The 16,514-nt window shown below is 50.1% G+C and overlaps 1 long non-coding RNA gene across 1 annotated transcript; it reads left to right on the forward strand.

Moving 5' to 3' along the window:
- The first annotated feature begins 5,360 nt into the window (after window positions 1-5,360).
- Window positions 5,361-15,638, forward strand: LOC105476141 (uncharacterized). Its single transcript, XR_983879.2, has 3 exons — window positions 5,361-5,515; window positions 14,369-14,569; window positions 15,483-15,638. It is a non-coding gene; the product is annotated as an uncharacterized lncRNA (long non-coding RNA).
- The last annotated feature ends 876 nt before the right edge of the window (window positions 15,639-16,514 follow it).

Below are 16,514 nucleotides of genomic sequence, written 5' to 3' on the forward strand. Positions count from 1 at the left end.
GTCTGTGCACCCGAAGGACGAGGGTGCGGTGCTCTCTGAGAGCTGGCTGAGCGGTGCCAAGCGCCACAGGCCCGGCTCTGTGGTTGGGAGCTGACTGGGGCTGGGCAGGGCAGCTCGGCTTCCCATGTTTAGGGGTGCTATGAGCGGCAGTGACAGCCGGGGCTAGAGAAGTCCGGGGAAGTCCGGGGACAGTGGCTGCTCTGGGGCACCGGGAAGGTGGTGGCTGGTCATCCCGGGCTACAGAATGCAGTTGAGTTTCCTGAAGAGAGATGGCAGGAAGCCAGGGCTGGAGATAAGCCCCTGATACCAGGGTACCTGGGAGTGTTTGGGTCTGCCAGCCGGGAACCGCAGGAGCAGCGGCCGGGTACTGCCTGTATCCTGTTCAGTGCTGCTGGGGTGCGTGGCCCTGGTCTGGGTGTGAGGGTCAGATGGTGACCCCTCTTTCTCTCCATGGGCACTCACAGGAACTCCAGGAAACCGGAATCAACGTCTCCTCCCCGCCATCACAGCCGCTTCCACCTTCGCCGCCACCTCCTCCTACCTAAGCCCAGAGAGGCCACAAGTGTAAGAGGGAAAAACCAGCATTATTGATGCCTACTATGCAGCAGGCATTGTACAAACCAGTTACCTTCTTTAACCTCCACCAAAGCCATCCTACCACTTTACAGAGGAGACAGCTGTGGCTGGTGCCTCGCCCGCCGTCACACAGCCGGCGAAGAGCCTCTCCGGAGCCCAGGCTCACGTCCTCACCTTCTCGGCGACCTCTCCTCTTTGCACTGCCACGTGACCGATGACCAACAGTGCCAAGAACGAGGACAGGGAGAGATGCCCAGGTCCAACCATCCTTCCAATCCTCTGTTCTCTATCCCCCCACCCAATCGGACGTGCTTACGTAGAGATCCCATCTTGCCCTGGAGAGGAACATGATAATCTTAACACCTACTTTTGAGGAGTATCCACTATGTGCCAGACACATTTGAGATGCTGGAACGCATTACCTCATTGTGGCATCACAGCGATTCTTTAACTAGGAGCCATTACCTTCCCCTTATAACAGAGGAATGCGGGCCTCACCGAGCTGGGTGTCTTAGGTGGTATGAGGCATCTGCTAAGTGACCAAGGCAAGAATTTAACCCAGGAGTGCTGCATTCTGAAGCCCACTCTTGACCTCTGTGCTATGTCGTTCTTGCCTGCCATTGTATTCGCTGTCCTCTGACCAACCAGAGGGCAGAGAAAAGATGACCGTGGCTCAGTGTAGGGTCCTCACCTGCCCCCGAGACCTGGGGATCTTTGCTGCAGTGCTCAGTGACTGCCTGGGCTGGAGGCTGGCCTGGGAGGATGGGCAGTGCTGAGGGCCATTGCTTCAGGGGGTTTTTGGCCAGCACTGCTGCTCAGCTCTGCACACACTCAGACAGCTCTCTGCAGAGCAGACAAGAGCCTCCATCCCTGGCAGTGAGGCTAAAACTATAGGTACCCATCTCCATCAAATGCAGGTGGTGAGTAAGGACAGGAATGGATTGGAGCTGAGCATTCCAAACTAACCTGCTAGGCTGCTTGGGGACCTCATTAGCTGTGTTTTCAGAACATGTTGAATTCTGTGAACAGCAGGTACTCACAGCTAGCCATGGGGAGACAACACGGCCACCTCTTCCTGTGGGGTAAGGAAAGCTGGTCTTTTCTCTTGTACAGATAGATCCACAGCTCCTCCTAACGCCAAATGAGAAGTGGGTGGGGGCTGATCATCTGCCTTTGGCGCTCATTTCTTGATAACAGGCAGCCACAGCCACACTTTGCAGGGCGTCGAGGGTCTCACGGGTTATATTTCAGGCTGAGATAACAGGGAACTGAGGGAGGTGCAGTGCTAGCTTTTCCCAAATCCCACTGGGGCCTGGCGCTCTGGAGATAGGAGTCCAGATGACTTGGGAAGGAAAGCAGCAACTGGGACTAAGTGTAGTGGCACAAGGCTAATCCTTCAGTCCACTCCTCTTGTCTGTAGATGCTGTGACCTGGTTGCTCGCGTCTCCCCAAATTCCTGTGTTGAAACGCTGTCTTGGCGTGTGATGGTGCTGGGAGGTGTCACCTCTGGGAGGTGGTGAGGCTTAGATGGGATGGCGAGGGTGGGGGCCCTGCACGATGGAATTAGTGCCCTTGTAAGAAGAGGAGGAGACCAGAGCTCCCTTTTTGCCAAGTGGAGACACAGCGAGAAGGGAGCTGTCTGCAGAGCTGGAAGAAAGCCCACATGAGACACTGACTCTGCTGGCTCTTTGATCTCGTGCTTCCTGCCCTTCAGAACCGTGAGAAAGAAATGTCTCAGGCATAAGCCTGTGGTATTTTTTGACAGCAGCCTGAGCTGACTGAAGCAGTCAGTGAACCCTGAGAAGGGAGGGACTGGCCCAAGGTCACACAGCAGGCTGGCAGGTGCTGGGCGGAGTCTGGGGCTCCCGTCCTGTGCTTCCTCCCCTTCTTTCTCTTTATTTGACTTGTGCTTCTCAGTCGGCATATGCTGGGCGTTCAACAGGTTTTCAGAAAGGAATATTCAATGGAGTGACAAGGAGTTAAAATTAGATCCCATGACCTCGGAGGCCTACTTGAAAAGGTGCGGCCTTCACAGAGTTTCTCAGCATTGCGGACCATGCCTAGGGCTGCTCGCCGGACTCCCTACTGCTTGGGGACTCGGTGAGGCTGCTGTTCAGCAGGTCCCTCACTTCCACCCCAGACCTTCCTCGCTGGCACCACAGGGCTGCCTGGTGTCCCCAGGCCCTCTGCCTGCACTTTTGCTGTCCATGCTGTCTCAGGCAGAGCAGGTGCCCTGGGCCCACGTGCAGGACCAGAGTGAATGGGTCAGGGAGAAGCACAGGCCCAGGATGCCAGGGACAGCATTTCCCCAAGGCTTTCTGACACTCCTCCGCCGTTTTCTTTTCTTTTCACTCTTTACCCCCCGGGATTATTGAAGCATTAGAAGCCCCAGAGTGGCTGCACTTGCTTCTTAAGCAGGAAGGAAGAGGAGAATGTGAAGGTGCTTCCCAGGGGCCTGAGAGGGAAGCCACTGGGGGTGGAGGTCTGCTGGAAGCACATGGGAAGCTGGCCGTGTCAGAGCACCCAGGCCTGGGGATGCACAGAATGGGGAGGCAGGCAGGTGCACCTGCCAGAGCCCGAGCTCCATGGCTCACTCCTGGCCCTGCCTCCTGTGGCTGTGTGGAGGGGAGGCCGTCTGTCTGGGAGGAGGAAGGGGCTCCCAGGAGCTCAGGAAGCACAGTGTGGGCAGGGCTGACCTAGGGCCTTGGACTGGCCGGCCTGCTTCACCCCGATGGCAGCCTTCTCTTCCACAACAGGCATTATAATCTCCACCATTTCTTCAACTAGCAGAGCCCTCCAGGTATCACCGTGTATGCAAATGCCACGATTCATCATGATCACTGCTATTCCCAATAGTGCGAAGGAAGAAGGAGTAGGGTGAGAGAGCGACATGCTTGAATTTGACCAAGATAGACATAAACACTGCTCTGTTGTTTTTTTTCCCCCTTGAGTTTTGTTTCTCTCTTGAAGGAGGAAAAAGAAAAATCTATTGTGCTTGGTGGAGCATTTCCAAAGATGCCATGGGATGGTCGGATTTGTTTCCATTTACAGGGGGTGAGGATGCACTTCAGTGCTTGCTTGTAAAATAACCCACACGTTAGATTTCCTCATAGATGTCTGAACACGACCTAAGTCAGTTCCTTCTGTGGCATCACGTGGCCTTGGTCCCACCTGCAGATTAAGGAGCTTGGAGTCTGGGGCCTGGGGAAGGCCTGGGCCACATGGACGGTGGCTGTCAGTGAGTCCTACCACTGGGGGGATCCGATGTGCTGCCTGGGGCTGGCCTGGCTAGGGGAGTGGATGCATGGCTTGGCTGTCTGCTGTATGTCCTCATCTTCCTCATCTTCATCCCGGGACACCTCGAGATCCAGGGCTCAGGGTGGGCAGGGCAGGAGTGCAGCCCATGAGGGCAAGGGAGACCGTCACAGCAGCCGTCATAGCAGTCCCTGGTGGTCTGGAGTTTACGTGACCTGCAGATGCTGGCATTCCTTGCTTAAAGCCCGTTTTGGTGAGCCTCACATCCCCGCGAGAAGGTGCCCTAAGACACGGGCTTATTGGTCAAGACCCCTCAACACCAGCCCTTTCCGTGGACCCCTGCCCCCCATAGTGCTGTTGTGGGAGAAGGGGATGTGTCAGCTCTGACCTGGTGAAGAGCAGGACAGAGCTGGGTCTGTAGAAGCTCCAAGTCCCATGTAATTTAGACTCTTACAGATCTAACACTTGGTTTAGATTAGAAGACGAGTAGGTATATCCTGCTCTTCTGTTTTTTGAATTGGAAGCTTCTTCTCTACCCTGATCTCCCTGGGAGGGGAAGACCACAGGATACAGGAGAGGAGAAGAGGAATTGTGAGCTCAACTTGGTGACCAAGATGCTAACTGTGGGCTGAGTGAGGGGTGGTTTTAGAGTAAACTGCAGAACCCAGTTCTAGAGTTTTGGGGCTATTTGTCTCTGCAGGTGAAAACCACCCCAGGAACTGCACCTGCCCTTCCATCTCTCTGGCTTGGCCAGTCATGCGGTCACCTGCCCACCTTGTGGAACAGGGTCCACCCCCTTCCTGGGACCCCCCTTTTTCCTGTACCTCACTTGTCTCCATCGACCAGCAGCTGAGTCCACAGTGGGTAGTTGTCCAGGAAGTAGGACTTCAGATGCTGAAACGGGAACTTGCTCTGACAGAGTGAAGAAGCAGAGGCAGAGAAATCCTCTGTAGCCCCCATGGACATCACCCCTGTGTGTGCACCGGGAGGAGGGGAGGAGGAGGGAGGAGGGAGGAGGGCGGCAGAGGTGCCTGGGAGGAGGGGGAGGAGGAGGGGAGCAGAGGTGCCTGGGAGGAGGGAGGAGGGGGAAGGGGGGAGGGGGAAGGGAGAGGGGGGAGAGGGGGGGAGGGGGGAGGGGGGAGGAGGGGAGGAGGGAGGAGGGGAGGAGGGAGGAGGAGGGGAGGAGGGAGGAGGAGGGGAGGAGGGAGGAGGGGGGGAGGAGGGAGGAGGGGGGAGGGGGGAGGGGGGAGGAGGGGAGGAGAGAGGAGGGGAGGAGGGGGGAGGAGGGGGGAGAGGGGAGGGGGGAGGAGGGAGGAGGGAGGAGGGAGGGGGAGGAGGGAGGGGAGGAGGGAGGAGGAGGGGAGGAGGGAGGAGGAGGGGAGGAGGGAGGAGGGGGGAGGGGGAGGGGGGAGGAGGGGAGGAGAGAGGAGGGGAGGAGGGGGGAGGAGGGGGGAGAGGGGAGGGGGGAGGAGGGAGGAGGGAGGAGGAGGGCAGCAGAGCTGCGGAGATTCATCAGGCTGGGGCTTCTGATGAAGATGGAAGGAGCCCTCAGGGCACATTGAAGGAGTGTCCTGTGAACACGCTCCAGGGGACAGTGCCCGGGTGAGCAGCGTAGCAACCTGCCTGACCGTGGACTCCTGGGACCGAGGTGCTGGACTCAGTGGCCACAGGGCTTGGAGTGCAGGTATGTGCCTCCCAGCTTCCCCTCAGTGGTTAATTCAAGTATGCTTTTGGTTTGATATTTCTTCGCAGTGGGAAGTGGAGATTTAGTCCTGGGATGACCACAGACTGAAGGCCTGTGCAAGACTTACCTGTAGATTTTTTTCTCTAAGATGTTTATTCCTGGATGGCTTCACAGGAAGTGAAAAAGTAATCAACTGTCAAAAGAAAGCTGCAGAGCCTTGACGCAGGAAAGTGGCCTGGGGAGTTTTCAGCTCCGAGGAACGTTCCACACCCTGTCCTCCCTGGGCTGGCTTAGGGACTGCTCTGAGCTGTGCCTTCCACCATAGGATTCCACTGCACCTGCTACCCAGGCCCTGTGCCTGACCCAGCACCTCCCTCCAAGATACATGGGCAGTTTTTTTCCTGTGAGGTGCTCGGGTCTGACTACCAGCACCCCTGCAGGAGCTCACAGATCTTCCTAGGCTGATAACATGGTGTGGGATATGTGCAAGGAACGGAAAGAATTGTGTTACCCTGCAGAGTTGAACAGATCCTCTTCACAAAGAGCTTGCTGGAGGTGTACCCCTGGCAGCTCCTTCACTAGCCAGTTTTCCTAGAGAGTATCCTGGCTCTGAGGCCTGAGCACACCACGGGAGAGGAATTGCCCGGGATGAAGGAGAGGCTGAGGGTGGCCTCCGTTTGCCTGGGGCTCCCTGTAAACCAGCTTGGTGGAAAGCCCAGGCACCCGAGGTCTCTGTCTGACTGGGCGAAACCTGACCTATGCTCTTGATGGAGGGGAGGGAGGGACCGGTGTGTCCTCCTCAGTCTGAGATGAGGGTGGGTGGGCTCAATGGTTTTGGAAGTTGTTCTTTCCCAGGACTGTTGCCTCTCCTCCCTCTGGTACTAAAAATTCCTTTAATGGAAAGAAACCTTCATTAAGAGCTAAAGTTCAAAGTGTGAGTCTTTTTAGATCTGAAATTCAGTGAGTGGCCTTTGCAGTGACCTGAGGGGGGGCACCGAGCCCAGGAAGGAGAAGCAGAGAAAGGTGGGCAGGACACCTGGGATGTTCTCCTCTTGAGCCTTAGAACCAGCCTGAGACACACCCATTCGGGAGGGCTCCTTTCTCCTCCCCGGGACCGGCCGCTGGGGAGCCAGTGCATCGCTTAGGATGAGCGTTAGTGCCTTGAGGGGCTCAGCGGGTCCTGGATTTCCCTTGGCCCTTCTAGGCCAGCACACATTCTGGTTCTGTGGGGATGGAGATGTGCTCTGTCTGCCTGTCTACTGCCGCAGCCACGGCTGCTTGTTGATGCGGGGCACTCCAGAAGTGGCCAAGGGACTGAGGAACCAGAGTTTAAACTGTATTTAATTTTAACTATTTTGAATGTAAATAGCAGTATGTAGGTAGCAGTTACCCTATTGGACAGGGAAGCTCTTGCCTCTTCCCTGAGAAGCGTGAAGATGGAGAATCCAGAGCACTCAGCCAGAGCCCTCTGTTGTTGTCCATTTGCTTTGCTGTAAAGGAATGTCTGAGGCAGGTAATTTATACAAAAGGAAGCTTATTTGCCTCACGGTTCTGCAGGCTGTACAAGAAGCATGGCAACAGTATCTGCTTTTTGTTAAGCCCTCAGGGAGCTTCCAATATTGGCCGAAGGTGAAGGGGAGCAGGTTCACACAGCTAGAGAGGGAGGGAGAGAGACTGGAGGGAGCTGCTGGGCCCTTTTCAACAGCTAACTCTCAGGGGAAACTCGGGGGAACTAAGAGTGAGAACTAAGTTCTTACTGTGAGGGCAGCACCGGGACATTCACGAAGGTCCCTCCCCCATGATCCAACATTTCCGCTCAGGCCCGGCCTATACACGGAGGGGGCACATTGGCCCTTCCTACCTCGATAAATGTTGGTGACAGTTTGAACATCTGTGTTGCCAGCAGCCAACTGAAGAAACAGAACCTGATCAGGACCTAAAAGCTCTGCTCTCACTCACTATGACAGCATCTGCCCAAGGATAGACCCACCTTGACTCCCAGAAGAACAATCGGTTTTGCCTGTGTTTGAACTTAATACAAATGGATCATACAATATGGACCCTGTTGGATCTGGCTTGCTTTGTTTAACATTATTTGTGAGGTTTATCTAAAGTGTTACGTGTAGTTGTCGTTTACGTGTCCTCATTGCTGTTTAGTAGTCAATTCTGTGATTATATTATACGCTATTTATTCATTTTTCTGTTGATGGGCATTTGGAAGTTCCTAGTTGGGGAGTACTGTGGATGATGTTTCCATAAACCTTTTATTTCCTGTCTTTGGGGAATATGAGTTGGCTGTATACCTAGGCGGGGAATTGCTCTCAGGACAAGAAGCTGTTTTTGAGAAGGGAGGCACTGGGAGGAAATGCGTATTTTCTTGTCCACTCATAACTGATTTAAGAAGCAGTTGCTAAGAGAATATGTACACAGTATAAAGGTAGGTCTATAACATAGACGTGTAATATAGATGTAATATGCTTGTCAATAATAGCACAAAGAAGGTGGGTGGGAGAAAAGTTATATTGGATTCAGAAAACAACTGCAGATAATAAAGTAGTGGTTTTAACAGTGTATCGTGCGGCTTGTAACAATAGTGTATATAATATTTATAATGGTAATACCACAGAAAGGGAAAAAAGTTGATAGAGTTATATAGAATTAACATTTCTACAGATTACTATAGTAAAACTAATGCAAATATAACACTGATTCCAATAAAATGTTACTTTAACTTTAGAGCAACCACTACAATTTCTCAAAATATAGTGAAAAATTATTTAGAACATATAAAAGCTATATTAGAAAGTAGTTACTTAAAGGAAAGAAGAAAAGGATAAATATTGGTGAAAGGGGTGCGATAGTAAACAAAAAGTGACATAGCAGATACAGGTTCATTTTTATCAACGATAATGTTAAATTTTAATTGATTAAATAATCCAGTCAAAAGAAGAGATTGTAAGACAGAATTTAAAAAATGATCCAACTATACTTTTTCTACAGGAGACATTTTAGATGCAAAGATACAAATAAATTGAAAGTAAAAGGACAAAAAAGATATATTATGCAAACAGCAAACACAAGTGAGCTGGAATGCCTACACTTATATCAGAAAAATAAACTTTGAAACAAAAATGTTCTTTAGCATTAAAGAGGAACATTTACAAATAATAAAAGGATTAATACACTCAGGACAATATAACGGTTACATGTACCTGATAACAGGGCACTAAAATGTGTGAACATCTTGGTTCATGATAGAGGCATAGAGAAATAAACAATTCAATAGTGACAACTGAAGACTTCAATAACTCACTTTCAATAATGGTTAGTTATCATTAGATAGATGTCAACAAAGAAATAAAAAAAAAATTGAACAACACTGTAACTCCACTTAGACCTAACAGACATATAGAAAACACTCCACTCAACAAAAAATCATTTACATTCTTCTCCAGTGAACATAGAGCACTCTCCAGGACAGACACTATGCTAAACCATAAAAACCTCAATAAATTATAAAGAAAATACATAATGTGAAGTATACTCTCCAACTAAAATTGAGTGAATCTAGACATCGATGGAAGAAAAAAGTTGTGAATCTCAGAAATATCAGAAAACTAAACAACGCATTCCCAAATAATGAATGGGCAAAAGAAGAATTGCAAGGGAAATTAGAGGGCAATTTAAAATTTTGAGATAAAGGAAATGAACACAAAATACACCAAAACTTCTGGGAGGTGAAAGTAGTGCTTAGAATGGAAGTCGCAGCTGCAAATGTCATAGAGAAATAAAAAAGATCTCAAGTCAATAACCTTCTACATTAAAAATATTGGGGAAAAAAAGGAAAGTAAACCTAAAGTAAACCTAAAACATCCATAATGAAGAAAATAACAAAGGTCAGAGTAGCAATTGATGAACTAAAAAATAGGAAAATAATAGGAAAAAAAGCAATGAAACTAAAAGCTGCATCTTTGAAAAGATCAGCAAAATTGATAAATGTTTATCCAGATTGACCAAAGAAGAGAGAAGACTCAAATTGCTAGAATCAGAAATGAAAGAGGAAACTACTATTGACTCTACAGATATAAAAAGAGTGCTATGAGTAATTGTACAGTAATTAGATAACTTAGGTGAAATGAAGAAAGTCCTGGAAAGACACAGATACTGGAGCTGACTACAGAAGAAATAGACAGTCTAGAGAGACCTACAACATGTGAAAAGATTGAAGCAGTAATTAAAAAATACCCACAAAGAAAAGTCCATTCCCAGAGGACTTCCCTGCTGAATTCTGTCAAGCATTTAAATAAGAAGCATTACCGATTTCCAAAATCTCTTCCAGAAAAGGGACAGATTGCTTCCCAACTCATTTATGGGGGCAGTATTACCCTGATGTAGAAACCACAAAAGATATCACAAAAAAAGAAAACCCCAGACCGATATCTGTAATAAACAGGAATATAAAAATACTCAAGAAAATAGTGGCAAGTTGAATTCAGTAATAAATTTAAAAAATTGTACATCCTAGCCAAAAGGAATTTATCTGAGGAATGCAAGGTTAATTTAAAACCCCCTAATCAATAGAATACATTAAATCTGTGGAATAACAAAAACAAAAAATTAAATGATTATCTCAATAGATTTGCAAAAATAATATTTAAAAATTCAACACCCATTCATCATAAAAATAGGAATAGGAGAAAACTTCCTTAATCTGATAAAAGGCATACACACATTAAAACGAAACAAAACCCCACAGGTAGCATCAACTTAACAGTGAAAGACAGGAGAGGTAAAGGTAATACGCAGGGTTTCTTTTTGAGGTAATAAAATATATTCTTAACTTGATAGTGGTTATCACTGTACATTTACCCGGGCATACTAGAAAAAAAAACACTTTAAATTGTACTCTTTAAATGGGTGAATCATAAGGTATATGAAAGCTGTTAAAGAAATAAATAACACTTTATCTCTAATAATCCTGGCTTTCTGGGTGCTGTTTTATCTCTTCCCTTTCCTGTGTGTTTTCATGGTCTGTCTGCCACCCACCTCTTACTTTTGGTGTCTATTCCTTACAGTCGGCATATGTGTTTCTCACAAATATCACATGGCTGGGTCTTGTCTTTTTAAAAACTAGTCTGACATTGTGTTAAGTTAGCTGGAGAGATTATTCCAATACCACGAATGTAATCACTAGTATACTTGGGTTTAATTCTATCCTCTTCGTATTTTTTTCATTTGTCTCCATAATTTTTATTTCCTTTGTTCCTCCTTTTCTACCTTTTTTTTTGAACTAAGATTTATTTCAATTTGGTTATCTTATTTTAGTTATATTTTATATCATTTTTAGTGACTACGTTTATATATTCTAATGAAACTTAGTACCTTACACTTTTATGAACAACTCAAGAATTTTCAACAGTTGTTTCTTGTTACTACATTTATCATTTCATCTCATCTCCTTTGTTTACAATTTTGTCATATTTGTTAATTGTTCATATGTCATGGATTGCTTTAAACAGTCACTATTATTTCACATTTACTCACATATTTAACTTTCACAGAACTTTTTATTTCTTCCTGCAGTCATATGCTGCTTTATTTTCTATAGTGAGGGTAGCTGGTGAGAAATTCTCCCTGCTTCTGTTTGTCTGAGAATATCTTAATTTTACATTCTTTTTTAAGACTGTAATTTTAGAGGGGCATTTCTATTTTCAGCTCTTTAACTCCATAATCCTCTTATCTTTTGGCTTCCATAGTTTCTTTGGAAACTGTCATTCTTTCTCCAGCTGTCATTCTTACAGCTTCTGAAAGTAACAGTTTTTCTGCTGGTTACCTTTGAGATTTCATCTTTTATTTATCTTCTACCCATTTGCCAATTATTTGTGTTGATGTGGCTTCCTTCATGTTTCTCCTGCTGGACTTTTTGACTGCGCAGGTAAATGTCTTCCAACAGTTTTGCAATGTGCCTGACCACTGATGCTGTGAGGGTCCTTGTGCCTGGAGGGTCTGTGTGGGGGTCATATAAGGGTCACTAGAGGGTTGTGTGAGGATCATGTGAGGGTCATGTGAGATTCTGCGTGTGGGTCTCTAGAGGGTTTTGTGAGGTTTATGTGAAGGTCCCTGTGAGACTCTGCATGTGGGTCACTAGCAGGTTGTGGAAGGGTCACTAGAGGGTCATGTGAAGGTCACGTAAGGGTTTTGTGAGGGTCATGTGAGGGTCATGTGAGGGCCATGTGAGGGTCATGTGAGGGCCATGTGAGGGTCATGTGAGGGCCGTGTGAGGGTCATTTGAGGGTCATGTGAGGGTCACGTGAGGGTCATGTGAAGGTCTGTGAGGGTCATGTGAGGGCCATGTGAGGTCACGTGAAGGTCATGTGAGGGTTATGTGAGGGTCACGTGAGGGTCGTGTGAGGGTCACGTGAGGGTCGTGTGAGGGTCACGTGAGGGTCGTGTGAGGTCACGTGAGGGTCATGTGAGGGTCATGTGAGGGTCATGTGAGAATCATGTGAGGGTCATGTGAAGGTCATGTGAGGGTCATGTGAGGGCCATGTGAGGGTCATGTGAAGGTTTGTGAGAGTCATGGGAGGGTCGTGTAAGGGTCATGTGAGGGTCATATGAGGTCACGTGAGGGTCATGTGAGGGCCATGTGAAGGTCATGTGAGGGCCATGTGAGGGTCATGTGAGGGTCATGTGAGGGTCGTGTGAGGGTCATGTGAGGGCCGTGTGAGGGCCATGTGAGGGCCGTGTGAGGGTCACGTGAGGGCCGTGTGAGGGTCACGTGAGGGCCGTGTGAGGGTCACGTGAGGGTCACGTGAGGGTCACGTGAGGGTCGCGTGAGGGTCATGTGAGGGTCATGTGAGTCGTGTGAAGGTCTCGTGAGGGTCACGTGAGGGTCATGTGAGGGTCATGTGAGGGTTTTGTGAGGGTCATGCGAGGGTTTTGTGAGGGTCATGTGAGGGCCGTGTGAGGTTCATTTGAGGGTCATGTGAGGGTCACGTGAGGGTCATGTGAAGGTTTGTGAGGGTCATGTGAGGGCCGTGTGAGGGTCATGTGAGGGCCATGTGAGGTCACGTGAGGGTCATGTGAGGGTCGTGTGAGGGTCGTGTGAGGTCACGTGAGGGTCATGTGAGGGCCATGTGAAGGTCACGTGAGGGTCATGTGAGGGCCATGTGAAGGTCATGTGAGGGTCGTTTGAGGGTCATGTGAGGTCACGTGAGGGTCATGTGAAGGTCATGTGAGGGCCATGTGAGGGTCATGTGAAGGTTTGTGAGGGTCATGTGAGGGTCGTGTGAGGGTCATGTGAGGGTCATGTGAGGTCACGTGAGGGCCATGTGAGGGCCATGTGAAGGTCATGTGAGGGCCATGTGAGGGTCATGTGAAGGTTTGTGAGGGTCATGTGAGGGTCGTGTGAGGGTCATGTGAGGGTCATGTGAGGTCACGTGAGGGCCATGTGAGGGCCATGTGAAGGTCATGTGAGGGCCATGTGAGGGTCATGTGAGGTGACGTGAGGGTCATGTGAGGGCCATGTGAGGGTCATGTGAGGGTCATGTGAGGGTCACATGAGGGTCACGTGAGGGTCGTGTGAGGGTTGTGTGAGGGTCATGTGAAGATTGTGTGAGGGTCATGTGCAGGTCATGTGCGGGCCATGTGAGGGTCACGTGAGGGTCACGTGAGGGTCACGTGAGGGTCATGTGACGACTGTGTGAGATATGAGGGTCTTGGAGAGTCGTGTGTGATTGTGCATGAGGGTCACTAGAGGGTTGTGTGACTGTCATATGAGGGTCCACGGAGGGAGGGTGTGAGGGTCTTTGTGAGCATCTGGGCCCCTGGGCAGACTCGGCCAGCCCTGCCCTGAGGAGGCCCACGTTTCCAACAGAGAAGAGGACAGTGAGCAATGACTATCATCCCTGTAGTGAGTGTGTCTGCCAGGAGCAGAGCGCAGAGGGGGGCACTCTTGCCTCTCAGGCCACTCAACTGAGACAGGAGGGACCGTGGCCACCACAGAGACGCAGCTGCAGACCAGGCTGCGTCCGGGAAGAGAGGCTTTGGCTGCAGTGGGCTGCTGAGCGGCTGGAGACGACCCTGGAATCCTGGATTGGGCTCAGAGTGACAAGGCTGAGGCCTTGGGTGGTGTTTCCAATTTTAGTTCTTAGGAGTGCAGTTCCTGCAGGCGGCCTCGGCTGGGGAGCCTGGGCAGTTGTAATGCAGCCCCCAGTAGCCATGAGCTTCCGCCAGGTCTCCAAGGGCTCAGCCTAAAGGGAAAAGACGGCAGCTGGTGGTCAGGGCCAGGGCTCCAGTGTTGCAATGACGCTGAGATGGTCGGCCACGTGCAGATGAGGGAGGAGTTGTCCCTCCAGCAACAGCTGGCCACAGGCTGGAGGCCTCTGCCTGGGCAGCTCAGAGAGGGTGTAAAGACGGCCTCTGAAGCCTGATTGCTCAGAGGAGAAGGTGCCCATGGTGGTGGCCCGGAAGGTGAGAGGCTTCTCTGCAAAGCTGATGAACGTGATTTCAGGGTAAATTTCCTCCCGTGATTGTATTTTATTCCAGAGCCATTAGGATAATATTGCTATTCTTTCCATGTCAGTGATACTGCGGCCTGATTTGCATTGTTCTGTGCGTGTCTCTGCTCTCGAGCTGAAAGTCGTCTGTGTCTGTAAGAGGCATTTTGACAAGAATGGGCACAAAGCCAGGGTCAAGCCGCCAACCTCCTGTTCCCTCCTCTTTGTTCATCGGAGCCGTCTCTCTAGGCAGGAGGGCCTTCCTGGGGGCTGCCGTGTCCTCCCTCAGGTCAGGCACCTCCAGGACTGACCCTTGCAGCTGCCTCTGTGAGGAAGTGTCGTTCGTTTTTCTAAGGTGCCACCAGATGACAGATTCCTCAGTGCAGAGCGCACAGTGGTGCTCAGAGCGGCAGAACAACCACAGCTTCTCGGGCAAGCAGAGGCCTCCAGATCGGCCGTGGCTGAGGGCCTGGGAGCCCAGAGAGGCCTTGGAAGGCACCATAGCAGCATGGAGGATCTTGACCTGGGAGTCAGACACAGACACAACTTGGTTCACGTAAGTACCACATGCTAACCGATGGCCCCACTGGAGCTTCTACATAACTTGGTTCAAATATCACTCTGCCACTGTGTGTGACCCTGGGCGACAGACTATGAGGTCCCTGATCCTCAGTTTCTTCATCTGGAATTTGGAGTGGACAATGCAACAGGACTGTAGGGAGAATCCAACGATGCAGGTGGAAGGGAAGAACTTGCAAGTATCAAGCACAGCACAGATGAGCTCGTTAAGAGGCAGTGCAGCATAGCGGTTCTAAGCACAGCCTTTGAAGCCACGCTGTTCGGATTCCATCCCAACTTTTCCACTAATTATTTGTGTGCTCTTTGCTGAGTTATTTGTGCCTCCGTCACCCGCCCTGGAAAATGCAATGAGCTGCCCAGGTCTCCCGCCAGGGAAGGACTTATGGGCGAATGGCGAGTGAGGGCAGCCTCTAGCCCCCAGGGTTGGCCTGACTGCAGGAGTCCCCTTGACTGAGGCCACAGCTTTTCCCATGAAGTCCAGGAAAGCCTGGAGGTTTGGAGGCCTGCCCATCTCGGCTGGTGCAGGACAACTTTGATGGATAATGCCCACCCCAGAGCTCCCTGTTGGATTGTTCCAGCCCTGGCTGGGCCTGCCTTGTGGTCAGAGCTCCTCCTCTGCCCAGTCCTACTCCTGTCACAGGTGCTGATCCCTAATAAGCAGTTTGCACCCAAACTCAGTTGCAGCGTCTGCTTCTAGAGAGCTCAGCAGGTTCCCAGCACATAAACTTAAGGCAAAGCAAAAGGGTTTTATGATAGTCAGAGGAGTTCACAGATTTTAAGGATGCTGAAGAGTGTCTGGGACACGGTGCTATTATCAGTATTAACCATTGCTAATGATTTGTCATTGTGTCCTGAATAGAGGGATTCTCATGTGCTTCCATCCTCTGCAGGCTTCCAGGTTTCAGGCAGACATAGAGGCAGGGTTCTGATTTCTCACTGGAATCATCGGCCATGGGTCTTTGTGTGCAGCTCCTGTCCCCAAGCACCCACCCACTCCGTGCCGGGCTCTGTCACACCAGTCCCTTGTCCTCATCTGTAATCCTCACAGTCACTCCATAAGGTGAGTATCGTTATCCCCACTTTACAGAGCCCACTTCCAAATTCCAGCAGGAGGCAGCGCTGGGACCCAAAGCCTTCATCACAGGCCCTGCAGCCTTGTCCTTACACACACGAGAGCTCGTCCCCAGGTAGGCGACCACAGGCCAGCACGCGAGACGCCCACCAGCTCAGCTGGCCTTGCTGTTCCACATGCTCTTCACTCTCCGGGCTGTCTCCACGCTTACTCATCAACAGAAATGCAAGGTCCAAAATCCATCTTTGTCCAGGCACAGTGGCTCACGCCTGTAATCCCAGCACTTTGGGAGGCTGATGTGAGAGGATCGCTTGAGGCCAGGAGTTAGAAACCAGCCTGGCCAACATGGTGAAACCTCATCTCTACTAAAAATACAAAAATTAGCCGGGCGTGGTGGTGCATGCCTATGGTCCCAGCTACTTGGGTGGCTGAGGCATGAGAATCACTTGAACCTGGGAGGCAGAGGTTGCAATGAGCTAAGGTCACACCACCGCACTCCAATTGGATGACAGAGTGAGAACCTATCTCAAAAAATCAAAAACAAAAAAATAGACTATTTCTCTTCTCCTTACAGTTCCCACCTGCTCTCCTGAGGTGTGCTTGGATTGTCCACAATGTATCACCACCTCTCAAATGCCCTTGCTTGTTCTTGGGAAGCGGATCCTCCCTTTCTGGGGTGAGGTTGGTGCAGAACTGAGTGGAGGAGACAGGAGGAGGAGGGCTGCGGCCGGCCTCACCTTGGTCTTGCATCTTCAGGCTCCAGGAAGCACACTGAAAATGTTAGGAGAGTGAGCCTGCTGGGGATGAGGGGTCTGAGTTCCTGGTCCTCCAGACAGTGAAGATCTTGATC

The sequence above is a fragment of the Macaca nemestrina genome, chromosome 12 (assembly GCF_043159975.1).
Source record: "Macaca nemestrina isolate mMacNem1 chromosome 12, mMacNem.hap1, whole genome shotgun sequence".
Lineage (NCBI taxonomy): Eukaryota > Metazoa > Chordata > Mammalia > Primates > Cercopithecidae > Macaca > Macaca nemestrina.